The sequence below is a fragment of the Nomascus leucogenys genome, chromosome 9, assembly GCF_006542625.1.
Source record: "Nomascus leucogenys isolate Asia chromosome 9, Asia_NLE_v1, whole genome shotgun sequence".
In the NCBI taxonomy this organism is placed as follows: domain Eukaryota; kingdom Metazoa; phylum Chordata; class Mammalia; order Primates; family Hylobatidae; genus Nomascus; species Nomascus leucogenys.
Window position 1 is genome coordinate 65,638,992 of NC_044389.1, and position 16,977 is coordinate 65,655,968.

Below are 16,977 nucleotides of genomic sequence, written 5' to 3' on the forward strand. Positions count from 1 at the left end.
CCCAAAGTGCTGGGATTACAGGCGTGAGCCACTGCTCCTGGCCCTTGAAGGAACATCTTCCTCTCTTCCCTCCGGTGGGTCAGACCAGGTATGGCCAATCGTTTCAGCTGGCTGTCCTCATAATGGAGAAAATGTTTTGTGTGTTGAGGGAGGAAAGAAGTGTTACTTAGGTTTGTCAGAGCCTGCCTATAAAAGGATTGTTGAAGAAAAATGGTCCCTCCAGGTCCAGCCTCAGGGTGAAACATCTACAAGATCCAAGATATATTCTTGCTGATAATGACGGTCCCCTTTAGCCTATTATGCCATAGGGCTCACTGCCTCTTTTCTCTGTCTTGCCAAAGACCCTAGTATATTTTCTTAGCTTCTAGTCAGGACCCCAGGAGTGGATAAGTATTCACCTGTCCCAGGATGGGGCAAATGGGACAGTAACCCTTATCCTGTCAAACACATAATTACCAAAAATGTGATAAGAGCCACAATGGTGGTATACGCAAGATAATGTAGAGGTGCAAAGGAGGGAGTTGTTAATTCACACAGGAGCAGGGAGAAGGGGGAGTGATACCTGGGGAAGGATTTTTAAAAAATATTTAACTGTGGTAAAATACGTGTAACATAAAATGTATGTAACAAAATTTACCATCGTAACCATTTTTAAATGTACAGTTCAGTAGTGTTAACTATATATGCACAGTATTGTGCAACCGATCTGCAGAACTTTATCATCTTGCAGAACTGAAACTTTATGCTCATTGAACTCCCCTTTCAATCTCCATCCAGACGCTGGCAACCACTGTGCTACTTAGCTTCAATTAGTTTGACTACTCTAGATACATCACATAAGTGAAATAATAGAGGATTTGTCTTTCTGTGACTGGCTTATTTCACTTAGCAGAATTTTTTTTTTTTTTTTTTTTTTTTTTTTTTTTTTTTTTTTTTTTTTTTTTTTGAGACGGAGTCTCGCTCTGTCGCCCAGGCTGGAGTGCAGTGGCGCAATCTCGGCTCGGTTCACTGCAAGCTCCACCTTCCGGGTTCACGCCATTCTCCTGCCTCAGCCTCTCCGAGTAGCTGGGACTACAGGCGCCCGCCACCACGCCCGGCTAATTTTTTGTATTTTTAGTAGAGACGGGGTTTCACCGTGGTCTCGATTTCCTGACCTCGTGATCCGCCCGCCTCGGCCTCCCAAAGTGCTGGGATTACAAGAGTGAGCCACCGCGCCTGGCCAGCAGAATGTTTTCAAAGCTCATCCGGGTTGTATGTGTTAGAATTCTCTTCCTTTTAAGACTGAATAATATTCTATTGTATGGATATGAATTTTGTTTATTTATCCATTCATCTATCAGTGGACATTTGGGTTGCGCCACCTTTTGGCTACTGGAAATAATGTTGCTATGAACATGGGTGTACAAAGATCTTTTCAGGACCCTGCTTTCAATTCTTTTGGATATATATATGTATATCCAGAAGTGATATTACTGGATCTTATGGTAATTCTATGTTTAATTTTTTGAGGAACTGTCATACTGTTTTCCATAGTGGCGGCACCATTTCATATTTCCAACAACAGTGCCCAAGTGTTCCAATTTCTCCAAATCCCCACTGATACTTTTTCTGTTTTTTAGATAATAGCCATCCTAGTGGGTAAGGAGTGATATCTCATTGTAGTTTTGATTGCCTTTCCTTGATAATTAGTGATATTGAGCATCTTTTCATGTGCTTGTTGGTCATTTGTATACCCTGTTTGGAGAAAGATCTATTCAAGTCCTCTATTTTTAAATAAGGTTTTTGTTGTTGTGGTTGTTGAGTTGTAGGAGTTCTTTACATATTCTGAATATTAACCTATCAGATATATGACTTGCAAATATTTTCTTCCATTCTGTAGGTTTCCTTTTTCACTCTGTTTATTGTGTTCTTTGATGCATTGACATTTTAAATTTTGATGTAGTCCAGTTTATCTATTTTTACTTTTATTATCTGTGCTTGTGCTTTTGGTGTCATATCCAAGAAATCATTGCCAAATCCAGTGTCATGAAGCTTTTCCTCTATATTTTCTTTTAAGAGTTTTATAGTTTTAGCTATAAAACTTACATTTAGGTCTTTGATATACTTTGAGTTACTTTTTGTGTATTGTATAAGGTAAATGCCCAGCTTCATTCTTTTACATGTAGATATCCATCTTCCTAGCACCATTTGTTGAAGAAACTATCCTTTCCCCCATTGAATGGTCTTGGCTCCCCTGTTGAAGATCAGTTGACCGTATATATGAGAGTTTTTTTTGTTTTTTTTTTTTTTGGCTATTTCACTCCATTGGTCTATATGTCTGTCTTTATGCCAGTACCACATTGTTTGAATTATTGTAGCTTTGTAAAAACTTTTGAAATCAGGAAGTTTGAGACCTCCAACTTGGTTCTCTTTTTTTTTTTTTTCAAGATTGTTTTGGCTATTCAGGGCTTACTGAGATTCCATACCAGTTTTAGGACCTTTTTAGTTCTGCCAAAAATGATATTGAGATTTTGATAGGGATTGCAGTAAACCTGTATATAACTTTAATTAGTATTTTCATGTTAATGATATTAAGTCTTCCAATCCATGAACATGGCATGTCTTTTCACTTATTTGTGTCTTCCTTAATTTCTCAGCAGCATTTTGTAGTTTTCGGTGTACAGATATTTTACCTCATTGGTTAAATTTACTGGGTAAGGATTTTGAAAGATTGTTGTTTAATAAAGATATATCATGAGCCTCAAATTCAAGCCACATGTGTAATTTTAATGTAGCCACATTAAAAAAGTAGAAAGAAACAGAAAAAACTTTAATAATATATTTTATTTAATTAATATATCCAAAATATTATCTTTTCAATGTAAAATCAGTATAAAATTATTGATACATTTTATACTTTTTTCATACTATGTCTCAAAATTCCATGTTTCCACTTAACAACACAACACACCTTAATTCAGATTAACGACAAGTGCTTGTAGCCACATATGGCTAATGGCTGTCTTAAGACAGCACTGTTGAAGTATGAATAGTTCAAAGAAACGGTAGGGGATATTCCAGGCAGAGAAAAGAGCGTGAGTAAGGTTTTTGCACTTGGCATTCAAGGAGGTATATGGAATATCTGAAGTGAAAGTAGGGAAGCATAGGAGATGAAGCTGAAATGCCATGCAGTGGGCAGCAGATGAGGGTAGGTGGGTGTCTTGAGTGCCGTGCAGACAGAGCCATGAGGTAGGTGAGGGGAGCCACAGAAAGGCTTTATGTAGCACAGTACTGGGATCAAGTTTGCACTGCAGAAAGACCACTCTAGAAGAGAGTGGGGAATGATTGCATTGGGGGTGCAGAGAGCTAAGATTGAAGGTGTGAAGATCAGTTAGGACACTATTTTAAGAATCTGTCGAGCAATGATGAGGGCCTGAATTAAGGCAAGGGCACAGATTCTGGAGAACAATAAATTGAGAGGATGGAATCAAGCCAGAGAAACTCAAATGGAAGAGTCAAAGAGATTTGATGCTGGATTAAACATAAAGAAGAATGAAGAAAAATCTAGATTCTTTTTGGGTCTCTGAACTGGGTATTCAGGTGAAGGACAATGTCACTCACTGAAATACTAAGTTTGGGTTTATTTCCTGTCTTGTAAAGTGAGAATAATACCTACCTTATAGTATTCCTGTGACAACTGAAGTCAATATCCATAAAGTGATTGTAACAGTGCCTGGCATATAGTAAGGAATGAGTAAATATTATCACCATAATCATAATCATTTTTGAGATAGGACTTGAAGAAATAAATTAAAGAAGAAAAGGAATTTCTATTTTAGACATTCAAGTGAAACTTTGGGTGGATTTTTGAATATATAGGTGTCTGGAGCTTGGCAAAAAGTCTAGGCTGAAAATAACAATTTAGTCATGGTTCAATATAGTAAAATCCATGTCAGTAGAAACAGTTGGCCAGGAAAGGTAAGAAGAGAAAAGGGCTCAGGATAGAATCCTAGTGAACCGCTATTTATGAACACAGCAAAGAAAAAGAATCCAGTGGTGTGAACTGAGAAGGGAAAATGAGAGAACTGGAAGAATCAGCAGAGTGTGGGAGAGCAGGATTCGCAATGTCGAAGATGTTATGGAAAGGCCAGGAAAGAAGGGGAATGAAGAGCTCACTGTATACAAAGGTCATGGCTGACATTTGCTGAGGTCTTTTCAACGAGTGATGGGAACAGACCTTGCACAGAGGTGACTTTAAGAACAAGAGGGAGGGGACAAGCATAGAATGCATATATAAGTTAATTTTCCTAGATGCTTGGCAGTAAAGAGGAGAGGGATAGAGAAGCAAAGTTGAGTGTGTGCTTTCTAGGGCTGGATGGGATCAGGTGAGCAGACGGTTGGGCTAACTTAGAGCAGAGGGACAGCTTTTCCTTGGAGGCTGGAAGGAAATGAGGATGAAGGGAGCTTACAGAGTGAGCCAATAAAGTGAGGGAGGGTGCCATGATGGCCTGTTTGCTCTGAAGGGAAGATCAGGTGTCTGCTGGGCAAGCAGAGTGGGAATTTGGTAAAGAGTTGAGAAAAAGTGATGAAGGCCTCCAAAAGCTGTTGAGAAAAATGAGAGAGGAAGCTGATCAAGAACGTTTAAAAGGTTGCCTGGCCAAATTAAGGGCCCAACTAGGAATAGTTGCCACAAGCTTAAACTGGCTTAGTCTGCACAGTTGTGGTTACACAGCCTCCCTCAGCAGTCTGATGGAATATCCATATTGAAGTTGTAGGGTGGGTTTGACGGGAGGACAAAGGATCCAGGTACTTGAGGAAATATGACTAGAAGGAAGCTAAGATGTTATAGACAGTGGAGGAATCAAGGGAACCAAGGTTTTGAAGAAATTGAAGAGAAAATCTGTTTATTAGGGAATGAAAATAAATGAAGTAATGGCCATTATGTCCCAAGAGTGGGATCCGGGACTTGAGACCTGTGGTTGTGAAAGAGCTTCCAATGATAAGCTCCAAGGTGAGGCCACAGGATTATAGTGGAGGGTTGGCAGTTCCTGGAAATGAGGAAGATGAAGTATTATGGACAGGACCTCCAAAGGGGGTTGAAATCACAGGGCTGCATCCAGATTTAGCTGGAGAAGATTGTGAGCTGGGTGCCCAAGGGGACTTCCTAAAGAAAGACAAGTAACAGCTTTCAAATGTCAATGAACAGTTAGAAGATTCTAAATACAAACTAGCAGCTCTGAGATGTATGAGGACAAGACCATCAGAGCCAGAATTCCTGGATTCTGGCCAGCAGTGTATACCTTGGAGTAGAAGTTACTTCTGGTAGAGAGGACACAAAGAAGACATGAAGTATTATATGTTAATGCTACCTACAAAAACTGTGTGTGAGAGAGAAACATGATGAGGCATGTGGTCTTGTATGATCAGGAGGGCTTCATGGAGGAGGTGGCAGCAAACAAGGCCCTGGAAGATAGGTGATTTTGCAGAGACTCCCACTTGGATAATAGCCTAAGAAAAGGCTTAGATATGGGGGTGAGCCTAGCAAAACACCTAGCACTTAGATAAGGTTGTATTTTGGCCAGGCACAGTGGCTCACACCTGTAATCCAAGCACTTTGGAAGGCCAAGGTGGGTGGATCACTTGAGCCCAAGACTTTCAGATTAGCCTGGGCAACATGGCAAAATCCCGTCTCTACAAGAAATACAAAAAATTAGCTGGGTGTGGTGGCATGCACCTGTAATCCCAGCTACTTGGGAGGCTGAGGTGGGAGAATCACCTGAGCCTGGGAGGTCAAGGCTGCAGTGAGTCATGATTGTACCACTGCACTCCATACAGCAAGAACCTGTGGAGAAAATGCAGGCTTAAGGGAGGGAGGGAAGAGCAAGAAAGATCCATTCTTGAAGTTAAAAATTTACAATGATTCTCAGATCTATGCATTTCTCAAAAAAATGCAGATTTTGTCTACAGGACAAAATCACAATCTTGTGAAAATGACCTAGGTTTGGCAGTCTAAAACCTGGGTTTGCATGTGCATGGATTGGAAGAATCAATACTGTTAAAATGTCCATACTGGCCGGGTGCGGTGGCTCATGCCTGTAATCCCAGCACTTTGGGAGGCCGAGGCGGGTGGATCATGAGGTCAGGAGATCGAGACCATCCTGCCTAAGATGGTGAAACCCGGTCTCTACTAAAAATACAAAAAATTAGCCGGGCGTGGTGGCAGGCACCTGTAGTTCCAGCTACTCGGGAGGCTGAGGCATGAACCTGGAGGTGAGCTGCAGTGAGCAGATTGACACTGCATCAGCCTGGGCGACAGAGCGAGACTCTGCCAAGGCATACACCCAGCAATATACAGATTCATGCAATCTCATCAAAAAGCCAGTGAATCTCACAGAAATAGAAAAAGCAAAATATAGAAACAAAAAACAGAATAGCCAAAGCTATCCTGAGCAAAAAGAAAAACTGAGGATCACTTACGACTACGAGCCATATACCAACAAGCATGAACTGGCATAAAAAGACAATAGCCAATGGAACAGAATAGAGAACCCAGAAACAAATCTATATATCTACAGTGAACTCATTTTCGACAAAGGTGCCAAAGGCATACATTAGATAAAGGACAGCCTCTTCAGTAAACGGTGCTGGGAAAACTGGATATCCATATGCAGAAAAACAAAACTAGACCCCTATCTCTCACTATATAAAAAATCAAAATGGATTACAGACTTAAATCTAAGACCTCAGACTATCAAAGTACTGTAAGAAAACATTGGGAGAAACTCTGCAGGACCTTGAACTGGGCAAAGACTTTTTTTTTTTTTTTTGAGATGGAGTTTCACTCTTGTCACCCAGGCTGGAGTGCAATGCCACAATCGTGGCTTACTGTAACCTTTGCATCCTGGGTTCAAGCGATTCTCCTGCCTCAGCCTCCTGAGTAGCTGGGATTACAGGTGTGCTCCACCACACCTGGCTAATTTTGTATTTTTAGTAGGGTCCAGGGTTTCACCATGTTGGCCAGGCTGGTCTCAAGCTCCTGACCTTAGGTGATCTGCCCACCTTGGCCTCCCAAAGTGCTGGGATTACAGGCGTGAGCCACTGTGCCCTGCCAGATTTCTTGAGCAATACCCCACAAGCACAGGCAACCAAAGCAAACATGGACAAATGGGATCACATCAAGTTAAAAAGCTTCTGCACAGCATAGGAAACAGCCAATAAAGTGAATATGCAACCCACAGAATAGGAGAAAATATTTGCAAACTACCCATCTGGCAAGTGATTAATAACCAAAATATATAAAAAGCTCAAACTCTACAGGAAAAAAATATAATATCTGATTTTTAAATGGGCAAAAGATCTGAACAGACATTTCTCAAAAGAAGACAAAGAAGTGACCAACAGGTATATGATACAATGCTGAACATCATTATCATCAGAGAAATGCAAATCAAAACTACAATGACATATTATTTCACCTCGGTTAAAATGACTTTTATCCAAAAGACAGACAATAACGAATACTGGTAAGGATATGGAGAAAAGAGAACCCTCATACACTGTTGGTGGAAATGGAAATTATTAATAATATCATTGAGGACTCTGAGTAAAAGGTATAATTTCTCTATGATTTCTTATAACTGTATATGAATAAATAATTACTTCAAAATTAATAGTTTAATTAAAAATGTGAAGTGGTTGAAGCATTGCATTCAAGGTTTATTCACCCATTCATTCATAGAATATTCCAGAAATATTTATTGTATACATGTTTATAAGTATGTTTATATAATATAAATACATAAAATATAAAATATAAATATATTTATATGACCCAGCAATCTCACTGCTAGGTACATACCCAAAAGAAAGGAAATCAGTACATGGAAGAGGTATCTGTACTCCTGTGTTTATTGTAGCACTAGTCACAATAGCCAAGATTTAGAAGCAACCTAAGTGTCCATCAACAGATGAATGGATAAAGAAAATGTGGTACATATACTCAGTGGAGTACTATTCAGCCATAAAAAATGGGATCCTGTCCTTTGCAACAACATGAATGGAACTTGAGGTCATTATGTTAAATGAAATAAGCCAGGCACAGAAAGGCAAACTTTACATGTTGTCATGTATTTGTGGGAGCTAAAAATTAAAACAACTGAACTCATGGAGATAAGAGAATAGGACAATGGCTACCAGGGAAGGGAAGCATAGTTGGGAAAGATAGTGTGGCAGGGGAGAAAGGGGGATGGTTAATGGGTACAAAAATATAGTTAGATAGAATGAATAAAATATAGTATTTGGCCGGGCGCAGCAGCTCAGGCCTGTAATCCCAGCACTTTGGGAGGCCAAGGCGGGTGGATCACAAGGTCAGAAGTTCAAGACCAGCCTGGCCAAGATGGTGAAACCCCATCTCTACTAAAAATACAAAAAAGTTAGCCAGGCATGGAGGCAAGCACCTGTAATCCCAGCTACTCGGGAGGCTGAGGCAGAGAATTGCTTGAACCCGGGAGGCGGAGGTTGCAGTGAGCCGAGATCACACCACTACACTCCAGCCTGGCCGACAGAGCGAGACTCCGTCTGAAAAAAAAAAAAAAAATATATATATATATATATATATATTATATATTTTTTTTTTATATATATTATATATTATATATGTATAGTATTTGATTGCACAGCAAGGTTACTACAGTCAACAATAATTTATTGTACATTTATTTTTTTATTTATTTTTGAGACAGAGTCTTGCTCTGTCGCCCAGGCTGGAGTGCAGTGGTGCAGTCTCGGCTCACTGCAAGCTCCGCCTCCCGGGTTCACACCATTCTCCTGCCTCAGCCTCTCCGAGTAGCGGGGGGGGACTACAGGCGCCCGCCACCACGCCCGGCTAATTTTTTGTATTTTTAGTAGAGACGGGGTTTCACCGTGGTCTCGATCTCCTGACCTCGTGATCCGCCCGCCTCGGCCTCCCAAAGTGCTGGGATTACAAGCGTGAGCCACTGCGCCCAGCCTATTGTACATTTAAAAATAACCAAAGGAGTATAACTGGATTGTTTGTAACACAAAGAATAAATGCTTGAGGTAATGGATACCCCATTTACCCCGATGTGATTATTATGCATTGCATGCCTGTATCAGAATATCTCATGTACCCCATAAACATGCATACCCACTATGTACCCACAAAAATTAAAAATTAACAATAAAAAAAAGACCTGGGTTGAAGTCTGGCCCTCCCACTCTGAATCGGCACATCTGAGTACTGTGTGATTTGGGGACAATGAGTCTCTTTCAGATCTCCGATTTTATCCTATATATTATGGGAATTAAGACAGATCTATGCTGATAATCCTCTCCATGCAAAGTACCAAATAATCTCAACATGAGTATTTTATGTGCAAAATGGAGATAATACCATACATTTCACAGGAATAGAACTTTGTAGAATTTGGTACCTAAATTAGTGTGAACCACTTATTTTATTGTTTTTTTTAATCATTCTAGAGAGATGGACTGAATGCAGTTGTAAAAACCTGCCTGGCCAGAAAGCCAGGATGCTCCTGGGGGTCCCAGACTGTGAAGAGAGGCATAGCTGGGTAGGCTACAGGGATTCAGACCTTGAAGGAATGAATTCTAGCAGGGCCAGGATTGGCGTGCTTTGAAGGGAACTGTGAAAAAAAATAATCTGCTTTGGTTTTTCAGAGGTAATCATTAAAGGCAACTCCTTTGGCACAAAAAAGGAATCAGCTCTGCGGCTCTTATGAATTTAAAGGCGAAGGAGGTTGCCTCTTGGCTAAGGGACATGAAGAACAGCTTCAAGTTTAAACAATCTTTGTGCTCCCAGTGTGAGATAATCACTCACAGGCTTTACATTAGAATGATTCCAGTGAAGCATAAGGTTGGAAAGTTAGCCTTCAAGATTACAGGAAGATTGGTTTTGAGATACAGCAACACCATGGCTTATAAGAAAATCAGTCCTCTCTGCTTCTTCTAGTCCCAGGAGGGTTGGTGTCTCTGTTTCTGTACTAAATAGATAGGAATAATTCTGCATTGAGAATTTATATAGCAGTGGATGATGGGAGACCTGGTCCTCTAAAATGAATGCTTCTATTGCTTTAGATGAGAAAAAGAGTGAAGGGTTTTCCTTTAACAAAGACACCAGCCTTATTGCTTAAGACCCTTCCAACATTTCCTGATGACTTTTTTTTTTTGAGACAGAGTCTCGCTCTGTCGCCAGGCTGGCGTGCAGTGGCGCGATCTCGGCTCACTGCAATCTCTGCCTCCTGGGTTCAAGCGATTCTCCTGCCTCAGCCTCCCCGGTAGCTGGGACTGCAGGCATGCGCCGCTACGCCCAGCTAATTTTTTTTTTTTTTTTTTTTTGAGACAGTTTCGCTCTTGTTGCCCAGGCTGGAGTGCAATGGCATGATCTCGGCTCACCGCAACCTCTGCCTCCCAGTTTCAAGTGATTCTCCTGCCTCAGCTTCCCAAGTAGCTGGGATTACAGGCATGTGCCACCACACCCAGCTAATTTTGTATTTTTAGTAGAGTCGGGGTTTCTCCATGTTGGTTAGGCTGGTCTCGAACTCATGACCTCAGGTGATCCACTGGCCTCAGCCTCCCAAAGTGTTGGGATTACAGGCGTGAGCCACCATGCCTGCTGCAATTTGGCAGCAGGAAACTGGGCTCTGGAGATGGCCAGATTTGAAGGCTGTTCATTCCGGATTCATAAGATAGTTAAGAAGGTCTACTTTATGAAAAACCCACTGACATACTGAAACCTACCCAAACCTGTCTCTTTGGTCAGCAATATGCTGCCCCTTGCATCTTTCCAAACAATCTTGAGTTTCAATCTCAACATTCTTTCATTCAATATGTATTTATCGAGCCTCTTCTAGAAGTTAAGCACTGAGCCCAGCTCCATAGACAGAGGAGTTTATAGCTTTATGCTCAGGGAATTCACAGTTCAGTAGGGGAGGCAGACATTAATCAAATAATCACTAAAAGAAGTATATACCACAAACTCTAATAAATGCTCTGGAAGTCACTAATCATCCTTTTTTAAGACCCAGCCATGACATGTCAACATTTGTTAATACCCACACCACATCCACCTTTGACCAGGCTGAAGTGCAGTGGTGCAATCACAGCTCACTGTTGCCTCAACCTCCTGAGCTCAAGCGATCCTCCCACCTCAGCCTCCTAAGTAGCTGGGACTATAGGCATGTGTTACCACACCTGGCTAATTAAAAAAAAAATACATTTTTTTTTTGTAGAGACGGGGGTCTCACTGTGTTGTACAAGCTGGTCTTGAACTCCTGGGCTCAAGTGATCCTTCTGCCTAGGCCTCCCAAAGTGTTGGGATTACAGGCATGAGTTACTGCAACTGTCTAGAAATGAGGTCTGTAAACCTAACCAAACTCCTCTCCACTCTAACCAAACTCCTCTCCACTCTCCCTGCTTCCAAATCTCAGCTCTGTGAAATAAACATTTTCTATTATTATGACAGAAGACAGCATTAATAAAGTTTTCACCCACAAACTCTTCCAGCTCTCCAGTTCCCCTCCCTCCACAACACCCACCCCATTTTCTTTTAGGATCGTTATTTTGGTTTCCAAGGGCAGATAAATGCAGAGAAGTTCTTATTTATTTCTCAGCATTAGCTGCTGTTATTGTTTCCGTTTCAATGATCTCTTTCTCTTCCTGCTGTGTCAATTACCACAGCCTGCTCTAAAAAGGCAAAGGCCCCTGTTGTTCTCTAGCAGGGAGGGGGAATTTGTAAATAGAGTTCAGGAATGTCAAAAGGGTGACCCAGATTTGCAGCACCAGAAGAAAAACTGGTTCATTTTGAGTATCCTAAGCCATCACTCAAATGTAGCCTGTGCTTGATGTGGGAAACAAGTGTGCAGAAAGGTTAATTTCATGAAAATATATATCCTTAATGAGGAGGACTCACTACTTGAGGACTTCAAGGCCAAGCAAATGTTTTTCCCAAGTCCTCAAATTACAAACTCTCTCTTTAATGCTTGCCCATTAATTTCCAACCAGGGGAAGTGCAGAATTGATTTTGCTCCAGAATGGAAATCAAATTAACTCTACAAGAGGAAAAACGTTATCGAAATAGAAACAGGCCTGAGTTGTTTCTGTCCTTTTTTTTTTTTTTTTTTTTTTTGAGACAGAGTCTCACTCTGTTGCCCAGGCTGGAGTACAGTAGCGTGATCTTGGCTCACTGCAACCTCGGCCTCCCCAGTTCATAATTCTCCTGCCTAAGCCTCCCAAGTGGCTGGGACTACAGGTCTGTGCCATGACACGTGGCTAACTTTTTATATTTTTAGTAGAGACGGGGTTTCACCATATTGGCCAGGCTGGTCTTGAACTCCTGGCCTTGTGATCCGCCCGCCTTGGCCTCCCAAAGTACTGGAATTACAGGCGTGAGCCACCACACCCGGCCTTGTTTCTGTCCTCTTTCTTAAAAGCTTTGGTACTTACTGGCCAGGCGTGGTGGCTCACGCCTGTAATCCCAGCACTTTGGGAGGCCGAGGCGGGCGCATCACGAGGTCAGGAGATTGAGACCATCCTGGCTAACACGGTGAAACCCCGTCTCTACTAAAAATACAAAAAATTAGCCGGGCGAGGTGGCAGGCGCCTGTAGTCCCAGCTACTCGGGAGGCTGAGGCAGGAGAATGGCGTGAACCCCGGGGGGCGGAGCTTGCAGTGAGCCGAGATCGCGCCACTGCACTCCAGCCTGGGTGAAAGAGCGAGACTCCGTCTCAAAAAAAAAAAAAAAAAAAAAAAAAACTGTTTCTTGAGGCTGGGTGCGGTGGCTTATGCCTGTAATCCCAGCACTGTGAGGCCGAGGTGGGCAGATCACAAGGTCAAGAAATCCAGACCATCCTAGCCAACATGGTGAAAAAAAAAAAAAAAGCTTTGGTACTTACCAAACTTTTTATCCCCCCTGAAGACTTGTAGGTAACAGACAAAGACATTGTGGAAAAGGCGGATTATCACAGCCTTTCAGAGCTGCAAGTGAAGTTAGAAATCGAGTCCTATTCCCTCATTTTACAGTTGGGGAAACAGAGGCAGAAGGTAGTGACATGATTTGGCTAACAGTATGTGACAGAGAAGGCACTAGAACCCAGCTCCTTGACTCCCAGGTGTCATGGAGACACTACTTCCAGCAGTCGGGATAAAGTGAGCTCCCTAATAGCTTTTTACTACTACCACCCACGGCTTCCCTCCAGTCTAGAATCCTGGTTCTGTAACTCTTCCCTGGTGTGATCTACAAGAAGTATGTGGTTGTTCTGGCCATTTTCTCCCTCTTTTTCTCTACACTGCACCCTTTGCTTTGGGGAATCACTCTATGTGGTCTTAGTAGTGTTTAAAATCACTGGGCTCGGCTGAGTGTGATGGCTCATGCCTGTAATCCTAGCACTTTGGGAGGCCAAGGCAGGTGGATTGCCTGAGCTCAGGAGTTCGAGACCAGTCTGGGCAACACGGTGAAACCCTCTCTCTACTAAAATGCAAAAGAAATTAGCCAGGCATGGCGGTGTGGGCCTGTAGTCCCAGCTACTCAGGAGGCTGAGGCAGAAGAATTGCTTGAACACGGAAAGTGGAGGTTGCAGTGAGCCAAGATCACACCACTGCACTCCAGCCTGGGTGACAGAGCGAGACTCCATCTCTACAAAAAAAAAATCACTGGGCTCACACTAGGGTGGGCGTACTATCCAGACCAGCCAGTTCTCTGGTACTCCACCTCCCTGGCACAGACTGATCAGGTAGTGGGCATGAGACCCAAATGAAGCCAGAGTTGTCTTTATGAACAATATATAGATATTGTGAGATGGTCTCTCTTCCCTTTGTATATCACAAGTAGTGGAGATGTAGGCTTTGTGCTGACAGGAGTTACCTTTCCCACCATGTGAAGAGAGCCTGCCTGAAAAGATGCCAACACACCATGCTCAATAAATGTTACTCACTATAATGTGTACATTCCTCTTTTGTGGAAGAAGCCAGGTCTCTGTAGACTAATGGGGAAGTGGGGCAGGGGAGCAAAATCAATATCAAAACTCAGGTTTTTGTTATACAGTAGCAGTTATCTTTACCTTGGGGGAAAAAAAATCTCTTTTTGTGGGAAAAAGACAGGCTTACTAGGCTGAGACCTGGGTTGGAATCCAGATTCCAGCTGTGCTTAGCAACTGGAATTACTTAGTGCCCTGGGCTGATGTGAAGATTGAGAGAGATTTAAATACATAATTGAGTGCCCAGCTCAAGTAAATGGCAGATCCTTTCAATCAGCAGCAGTACCTATCAGGAAAGGCCTGTTAAAACTAATTAAACAATGTACCAAAAAAAGTGAAAGCTAATTTGCTTTTTCTCTGTAATCTATATTTATTTAAAGATTTGGGACATTTATCCATAAGATCAAATAGTTAACAGTGTCTGTGCACAGTCCCTCTTATGCTTATTTACAGAATGATTTGAAGATGCTGACATCTTCAGCATGTAATGAACACCCCTGCAGATTAATCAGAGGTTATACTTGAGGATGCTGCTACCACAGCAGTGGAACAAAACAAAGGGGTGGGGGGGAATCTGTATGTTTGTGTGTGTATATATATACATATGCATACACTATTGGCTGAAACTTCATGACAATCCCAAATGAAGTCTCCACTGTGGCAGAAGAGTCAACAAATGGCTTCACATTCACTCTTAGGTGAATCCAAATATGGTCAGGTGTTAAGTGGTTATCAAAAACGTGTCATCCCTCCCTCCCCTACTTCTTTTGAGAGAGGATTTCTCTCTGTCGCCCAGGCTGGAGTGCAGTGGCATGATCACAGCTCATTGCAGCCTCAACCTCCTGAGCTCAAGTGATCCTCCCACCTCAGCCTCTTGAGTAGCTGGAACTATAGGCATGTGCCACCATGACTGGCTAATTTAAAAAAATTTATTTTGTAGTGATGGGGTCTCACTATGTTGCACAAGCTGGTCTTGAACTCCTGGGCTCAAGCAATCCTCCTGCCTCACCCTCACAAAAAATGTTGCGATTACAGGCATGAGCCATCAAAGTACATCTGGTCGCCAGGGATTCTATGGCATCTTCCTGTCCTCCAGGATACATGACAATTTTCTGAATCCAAAGAATATATAGGTTCACTGGACTCTCAACAGTTGGGTATAGAGCAGTTCTGTTCCCAACTTTTTCCTGCCCCACACTGCTCAAATGAACAACTACCTCCATTGACTCTATCTCTGATTACACATAATGATTCTCAAGTGCAGCCTAAGGGTACATCCATCCCACCAAACCCAAAGTGTGGTATAAAGAAGGGAGAAGAGGACCAGAAGTAATATAAAAAGCACCACCTCCAGAGACTCTGGTACATTTCCTGGCCAACACCCGGCCTCACCCACCAGCTTTCCTCACATTCCCTCCCTTGTTTTAAAATTAAGTAGGTTTTAAAAAGAAGCACACAACATAAAAAGTAAATTGAACAGACCTGGGATTCAGAAAGCATGACTGGTCACTATATATGAAGTAATGACAAGGGTAGAAAATACAGCTCTAACTTTCCAAAATGTCACAACAAAGACTTGTATGATCCGTGAAATCTTTATATAAGAACAGCCTTAAACAGAGGTTCCTGAATTGTGCAGGCATATACTGTAATGTCATCCACGTTGAAAACATTAAAAACAGAATTATTTACAAAATCAAGTTGACATTTTTTTTCATTTTTTTAAAAAAGAAAACTTCATAGAAGTTGTCTTTTCTGAAGAAAAACTACTTTCTTTCTCTAATTGCCTATTATCTTCATACTTCAGAGACCAAAACAATTTGAGTTTGGCTCATCTCACCTCCATTCATTTATATGAAACTCTTACAAGATTATAAGCCACATACAGAAATGGCTGCAAGTGGAAAAAAAAAAATCACAATGTAATGAAAAAGGAGAGAGCAGGTGCTCTGCTACCAGTGGCAAGTAGTTTTATACACTCATACTCATTTTTTTTTTTGAGATGGAGTCTTGCACTGTCGTCCAGACTGCAATGCAGTGGCGCGATCTCTGCTCACTGCAAGCTCCACCTCCTAGGTTCACACCATTCTCCTGCCTCAGCCTCCAGAGTAGCTGGGACTACAGGCACCTGCCACCACGCCCAGCTAATTTTTTGTCTTTTTAGTAGAGGCAGGGTTTCACCATGTTAGCCAGGATGGTCTCGATCTCCTGACCTCGTGATCTGCCCGCCTCGGGCCTCCCAAAGTGCTGGGATTACAAGCGTGAGCCACCGCGCCCAGCCTATACACTCATATTCTTAAATAAATCTTTGGGTTGGCCAGGGCTCTACTGCCACCTACTTTTGTTTCTCATCTTTTGGAAAATAGTTTTTTTTGGTAGAATGATGCCAAATATGCCATTGTCATGTCAAGATAAACATGCAACTGCAAAACAAATTCTAACTATAAGGGTGATTAATTAAAAAAAAATGGCTGGGCGCGGTGGCTCACGCTTGTAATCCCAGCACTTTGGGGGGCCGAGGCGGGCGGATCACGAGGTCAGGAGATCGAGACCACAGTGAAACCCCGTCTCTACTAAAAATACAAAAAATTAGCCGGGTGTGGTGGCGGGCGCCTGTAGCCCCAGCTACTCGGAGAGGCTGAGGCAGGAGAATGGCGTGAACCTGGGAGGCAGAGCTTGCAGTGAGCTGAGATTGTGCCACTGCACTCCAGCCTGGGCAACAGAGCGATACTCCGTCTCAAAAAAAAAAAAAAAAATAAAAATAAAAAAAAAATACTTGAAGCCAGTCCACTCTGCAGATGGAGTCTTGGACTGATACTACTGTTCAGGGTCAAATCCAGAGGGTCACGTTGTCACTTCAATGAGTAGTGGAACTGACTCACACTATCTTTTTATTTTTGAGACAGAGTCTCGCTCTGTTGCCCAGGCTGGAGTGCAGTGGCACGATCTTGGCTCACTGCAATCTCTGCCTCCTGGGTTCAAGCAA